We start from the raw sequence: 6,727 nt of genomic DNA on the forward strand, positions 1-6,727 counted from the left end.
CGGCCCACGATGAAATGGAGTTATCCGGCAGGTGCATCAGCCAAGACCTCACATTGGACTTGAGGGCCAAAGGGAAGTAGTTGGCAAACACCTTCTCATCTCTTCCCCCGGCAACCTGAACAACGATGGTGTAGATGCTCAAAAGCTCTGCTGGGTTCAGTCTCCCATCGTACTTCTCAGGTATCTCTGGCTTGAACGTGCGAATGGACGGCCAACGGACTTGCCGCAGCTCAGAGTGAAGGCAGGGCACCCAACCTTGAAAGGTAGGCACCCGCCACCACCAAGCGCAGGCTCATCGACGTCGGGGCCATCGCGCCCATCGGTCCGGCAGTAGTCATCGCGGCACTGCTTGATGGCGATGCGCGCGTCTCCCACCCGCCTATCCTCCGGGGCTCGCCGTCGGCCTAGACGTGCTCGAGGGTCAGAAGAGGCCATCAAGAAGTCGTCTGGGTCTTGATTCTCCTGCGCTCGCGCTGGCTGCCGTGGTAGGGATTACACCGTGGTTGTGGCCCCTTCCGTACAGCCAGCAGCACGAGTCGTTGTCATTACTTGGGGAGGCCGTGGCGGGCCAGCTCGCTGCGGGCCCTCAGCCTCGGCGAAATCGAGCAGACTTTGGATAGTGGCACGCCATTCGTTCATCCGCTCGGCTGCTGGCGGAAACCTCAACAGTAGCTGAGCCCGCGCCATGGCCTCCGTGGCTGTGCTTGGCATGGGTGATGATGAAGTAGATCGCACCATTTCTCGGCTCCTGACGGTGCCAGCGGCGGTAGCACCGTGCCCCTACTGTCATGGAGCGGCCACCTAGATGGCAGGGTGGTGCGGCTAAGGCGCTCGAGGGCCAACGGCTCCGTCGGGCGCAGCGACTTGGTCCACCTGTCTCGGGGAAGGCGCACGCGCCACGGCCGCTCCCATGGTGGGGCGGCTGGAGGGCGGCGATTCGCCCCGGTCTGAGCGTCGTTGCTGCGGCTGTGACCGTCGGTGGGAGGAAGGAGCACGGATGGAGTAACCCCTTCACCCGTACCTTGTTGAGCGTGGCCGTCGTGGCGCTGCTGATGTTGTTCTCCTCCGATGCCTCCTGCTCCTGTGTCGGCCGCGGGGGAAGTGGTGGCGGTGCCGCCTGCTCCGACCACATCCCTAGCAGCATCCACGTCCTCGCGTGCCTCCGCATCCCCCGCAGCATTAGAGGCCGCGGGCGGCAGGGCCTTCGAGGTGGACGGATGAGCTGGAGCACCGACTTTCTTCTTGGGCGCCATGGTCGACGGCGCTATCGAAGGTGAAGATGATGATGAAGATGACGTGCTGCCCACGCCTTCAGGTTCGCCAAGCGATCCCCCTACCTGGTGCGCTAAAGATGTCGTGGGAAACCACGGCCACCTATGGGACCAGAGGGCCCCTTGCTGGTTCGGCAGGGGGACGTCGCATTGCACAAAGAGCAAACGAGCGTGGGGCAGCACGGCAGAGATCACACACGCAATTTTACCTAGGTTCGGGTTGCCATGAGGCATAAAACCCTACTCCTGCTTTGGTGGATTGAAGGTGGAAGAGTGGTGGTGGAATGTAGTACACTTGCCCGGCAGGGGCGGCAGTGGCTACGCGCGCGTGGGTGTGAGTTGTCCAACCTTCTAACCTCCTCTACGGTTGCCATGGGCCTCCTTTTATAGATTAAGGGGTTACCACAATGGTAAAGTAGTCATTATGCACTGATAAGATAGCAAACAATGCTATCATACCTAACTCTATAGGCTGACGGGGTGCATTAAATGCACCGCTTAATGTCACGTCGTTGGCTGCCTGGCAAGCCTTGCCGGGCTATCTTGCCAGCTTCGCATCCACTTGCTTGACACGTCACAGGAAGGGTGTCGTCTGTAGGCGTCTTGTGTAGAGAAAAGCTGCCATGTGGCGAATGGCTGCCACTAAGTCACTTTGCGGCTTGACACCACACTGATTGACGATGTGCGTCATGGAGGAGTGGTTGGGTGAGGTGGTTTTGCCCTCGTGAGTCTCGGCAAGCCCTGCCGGGACGTCTTGGGCGCCTTCTTCTGGGGGTGGCATCATCCCTGCCGGGCTCGCCTGCCCGGCAAGGGAGGCTCTTCTCTTGGCGACACCTTGCTTCTCTAGCTTGACTCTGGTCCTCTTCATCTGCTTGTTGTTCCTTCGAAGTTCTTGGTCTCTTGTGCTCTGACTTGGGTTGGTGCCTCAATCTTGTTCCCGTGCATGTGCACAGTCTGGGCAACAAACCCAGGGTTTGTTGCACCGACAACTCCCATTTCTCAAAAAACTTTCACTTGCACGGGTTCGTATGTCGGAGGCCTCATTGCACAGCATCATCCACTCCAGTTGCCCTGCCCTGGAGTGCTTGGTGCTTGTTTTCACAGTTAGAATCGGTTGTCTCCAAATAAAGTCACCTAACCATGTAAGAATTGGAATTTCTTATGACGGAAGGCAGCTCATCATCGAAGATGTCCCTTCACTTCAAAGATTCATCCTTGATTCTAGTTATTCACCGTCGCAAAAAAATGTCATCTTTGCGCCTAAACTGGAGACCTTGGGTGTAATACATAATCTCTGTGCTCATTTCAAGATGGTGTTTGGCTCCACAGTTCTTTAGGTACTGTATATTATCATCTACACTTGTAATCATAAGCTGCATTTTAAATTTCTGCGCATAAGTTCTATATCATCTTGGAGTACATATTTTGTACTAATATTATGTTCTATGCTCAATGAAGAGTTTGTCCATGGATAGCCGATCAATGGTGCTAGATTCTGTCAAGATATTATATATCCATATGAATAGTTTTGATCTGAACAAGATTACTGGCTTGCTGCAATGCTTTCTATGTGTGAAGAAGTTGTATATAAAGGTGATAATTTCACGCATATTGGAAGCCCGCAAATAGTGTACTATAATTAACCGTTCAACTGTTGCACTTTCGACACTCTTTTTTTAGACCTTAACTGTTTTCAATCTTCATGTCTATTTAGGCAACGGGATGGGGTAAGAAAGTCATAACCAATCGGTGGATTCATAAGCACCAGGATTTTCTCACTTCTCATGACATTCAATTGAAGACAATAACGCTGGAACGATATGTAGCCAACCATGCAAACACTAGATTTGTCACATTTTTCCTGCTGAACGTGTGGTTACTATTGTCCATCAGGCTTAAGTTTATCAGCAGCATGGTTTTGATGGATGGGTATGTCGAAGAGCAAAAAAGGAGTTTCAGGTGGACAAAAGGGCTTCTGAACATGTCGGGCTTCTATTTACAACATCTTGTGGTCATAATCCTGTAAATTTTACGACCCGGGATGTTCATTCTATGGACCTGGCCGATCCATTTGACTGTGACTACCGAAAACAGTGCTGGAGTTTTATGTTGTTTCCCTTTTCAATTTGGGTTTTGTCTAAACCTGATGAACATTAACCCTCATGCTTTTGTACAATTTGTAATCTGGGTTTCAACTCGGCTATGACTGTCATATTTTGTTTGAAACAAGGCAAATGGCTTACCATTTGTTTAATTAAGAGAGAAATATTGTAAAAAATCCCAACCAAGGGAAATAACATCACTCTCACCGGCTGCTTGAGCTCACTGTGCATTACAGAAACCAAGTGATTAGCCCCCACCAGCACCCACAAACCTATTTTGAACTAGAACACCAAATGGGCTGTAAATTTTCATAAGAAAGGCTGCATGGCCGTGACAGATTTGGATTCTAACATTTGGGACCCACGAGGAAAAGGCCTATCCAAGGTGGTGTCGACTTACTACTCAACAAATGATTCTGCCTATCAGCCGTTGGATTGACATCCAACATATGTCGTGTATCTTCTATCTCTTGTCTTCTTCCTCCAGCCACCCAAACCAAACCACCCCGTCGATTTCGCCTGCTCCCGCCTCCCACGGCTGGCTGCGCCTCCGCCGCCCTACCGTACCCTCAAATGTTGGCCAGTCCATCCCTCTATTCCCCCACACCACACGTCTTGTTATTCTCTGGCGACGTCAGCCCCAACACGCACTCGCGCCCGAACCAGTCAACCCACGTACTCCCCTCCGCCTGCGACTAGACTGGTGCATCTTCCACGGCTCATGTTCATTCCGTCTGAGGCCTCGCTGTCGTCCTCCGCCTTGGTTCGCTCGCCGTGTGCGGTGCGCCGCCGTCTGGCATTGTCAATGTGGTCAACAACTGACATGAATAAGGAGATGACTGTACGCGGAGAGGATGCCAATAGGGACCCACCAGGGTCATGGCAGTACGCAAGCAAGTGCCTCGTTATTACAAGCCCCAAAATGGTTCCTCCTAATGGTTGGACATCTGGGGCCCACGCCATTGTCAACATAGTCAATAAACAAGAGAATTACACAACGAGCGGCTGACACCAGGGACCCAGCAGGTCGCGCTGTTGTTATTTACTAGTTTTAGAAACGGATCAGGGTAACAATAGGGTTGTGCGGGGGCTGTGGCCCGTCTAGCCAGGGTTTTATTTTATGTTTACCACATGATGAGCCCGGTGGTGTTTTTTCTTGCTGAAATGGCTAGCCCAGTTCTACTTTTTTAAAAGAAATACCCAACGGAGGCCTACTTGCTTTCTCAGCCCTGCTGGGCTGCAAATCCTTCAAGACAAGAGCGATGTATTTGCTTGCCCTGCAAATTAAGTAGTAAGAAATGGGATGTAAATTTTAAAAACACAACAAACCGGCAATTAGTTTCAAATATCGTCTTTTAAGATTTCGACATTTCAAATTTAATTGTTTTTTCGGGGAAAATTATGTTGGATTTTAAATTAAAATTATTATTTTTAAATTAGTTTGAACGTGATTCGACATTTCAGGATTAAAAACAGTTCGGACCGCACCGAAATATGAAAATTTGATTGAATTTTTAACCGTGGCCAGAATATGGGTTGTAATGGTAACAAAAAGAATATGGGATTCAAAAAAATCCTTAAGAATTAGCCAATGGCCTGTACATTGATTGGCAATAATGGCAGATGGATTGTATGCTGTTTTCCACATATTTGATGCTGACTTGTGGCCCTACTAGGTTGACCCATACGCTTTCCTAAAAAAAGGTTGACGCGCAGGCAAGGCCTTGTCAACTTTGTCAACGCACGAGGGCAGTTACTATTGGATGTCCATCCAACGGTCGTCATGCTTCTTCAATCTCTGCTCTTCCTGCTCCAGCCGCTCAAACTAGCGCCGGCGGGACTGCTTGCTCCCTCCTCCCGTGGCCGGTTGTGCTGCAGCACAGGCCTCACCGCCCCACCCTACTCCCATCATTGGCCTAGCCATCCCTCTACTCACCCACACCTGTTGTTATTCTCCGGCGACGGAAAACGAACCAGTAAACCCCCGTACTCCCCTTCGCGTGGGAAGCAACTGCCGAGTCTTCCCTAACACTGTGTCGTTCCATTCCTAGGCCTCCCCGTCATCCACTGCCCTGGTGCTCTCGGCGCGACGTGGTCAACGTGGTCAATGAATGACTTCCATCAAAAGAATGACTTCCCTAACAATGCGGACGGAGGGCTTTGTCAACTTAGTCAATATGAACAATTCTAGCTGCAGTGACCATACGATGTCCATCCAATGGCTGTAGTGCTTCTTCAACCTCCGGTCTCCTTGCTCCAGCCGCCCAAACCAGCGCCGGCCGTGCCGCCTGCTCTTGCCTCCCGTGGTCGGCTCTGCTGTCGTGCAGGCCTTCCCGCCCACCCTACTCCCATCGCTGGCCTGGCCATCCCTGTACTCACCACGACCTCATGTTGTTCTCCGGCTACGGCAGCCTCACACTGCAGCCCAACCAGTAAACCCTCGTACTCCCCTCCGTGTGGGAAACAACTGCCGAGTCTTTCCCGGCTCCTGGTCATTCCCTTCCTAGGCCTCACCGTCGTCCACTGCCTTGGTGCTCTCGGCGTGGCGTGGTCAACGTGGTCAAGGAACGACTTACATCGGAAGAGGACTATATGTGGAGAGGCTGATAGCTGGGTCCACGGCGGCAGCAAGGAAGTGCCTCCTTATTACATGCAAAATAATGATTCGTCCACCTGACAGCGGGGACCTACTAGAAGGGCCTCTTTATTTTGGCTTAGCTGTATTTTGCAAAAAAAACGTTTCCCCCCTGACAGCTGGGACACACCAGCTATATCTTACTACGCAAGGAAGTGCCTCCATATTAGGCGCGAAAAAATGAATCCTCCCCCTGATACCTCGGACCCACCATCAATTAACTTCGCACGCAAGGAAGTGCCTCCTTATCCTCCCTGACAGTCGGGACCCACCTGGTCGAAGCATACGTAGCGTTGTCATTCTGGTCGCGAAAGTGTACGTACATACTAGTCGATCGGTCTCTCTGTAACGATGAACCGTGACCGAGCAAGCAGCAACACGTGTAGTAGTAGAGCCCCCGACGTAGCAGTTCAGGCAGTCCCTTCTAAACCGTGTATACGTACGTACATCCACATGCCAAAAAATACTGCCACATACGTACATACGGGCTGGGTCTCGAACGCCTAGTCGCGCATATGTATGGCCAGGGCTCGTGTACATGGAGAGGCAACTGACGGCAGCAACGGCGTCATGTTCATCGGGCAGCCAACCGGCTGGGTCGGAACGAAGAAACAACGTCCTGTTCATTGGGAGCCAACAGACTGGGTCGGAATGCGTCCTGTTCAATGGGAGCCAACCGGCTTGGATGGAACAGCCGGAATGGGGTCTGGCGTACCGTA

This window comes from Triticum aestivum, chromosome 2D (assembly GCF_018294505.1).
Source record: "Triticum aestivum cultivar Chinese Spring chromosome 2D, IWGSC CS RefSeq v2.1, whole genome shotgun sequence".
NCBI classification, from domain to species: domain Eukaryota; kingdom Viridiplantae; phylum Streptophyta; class Magnoliopsida; order Poales; family Poaceae; genus Triticum; species Triticum aestivum.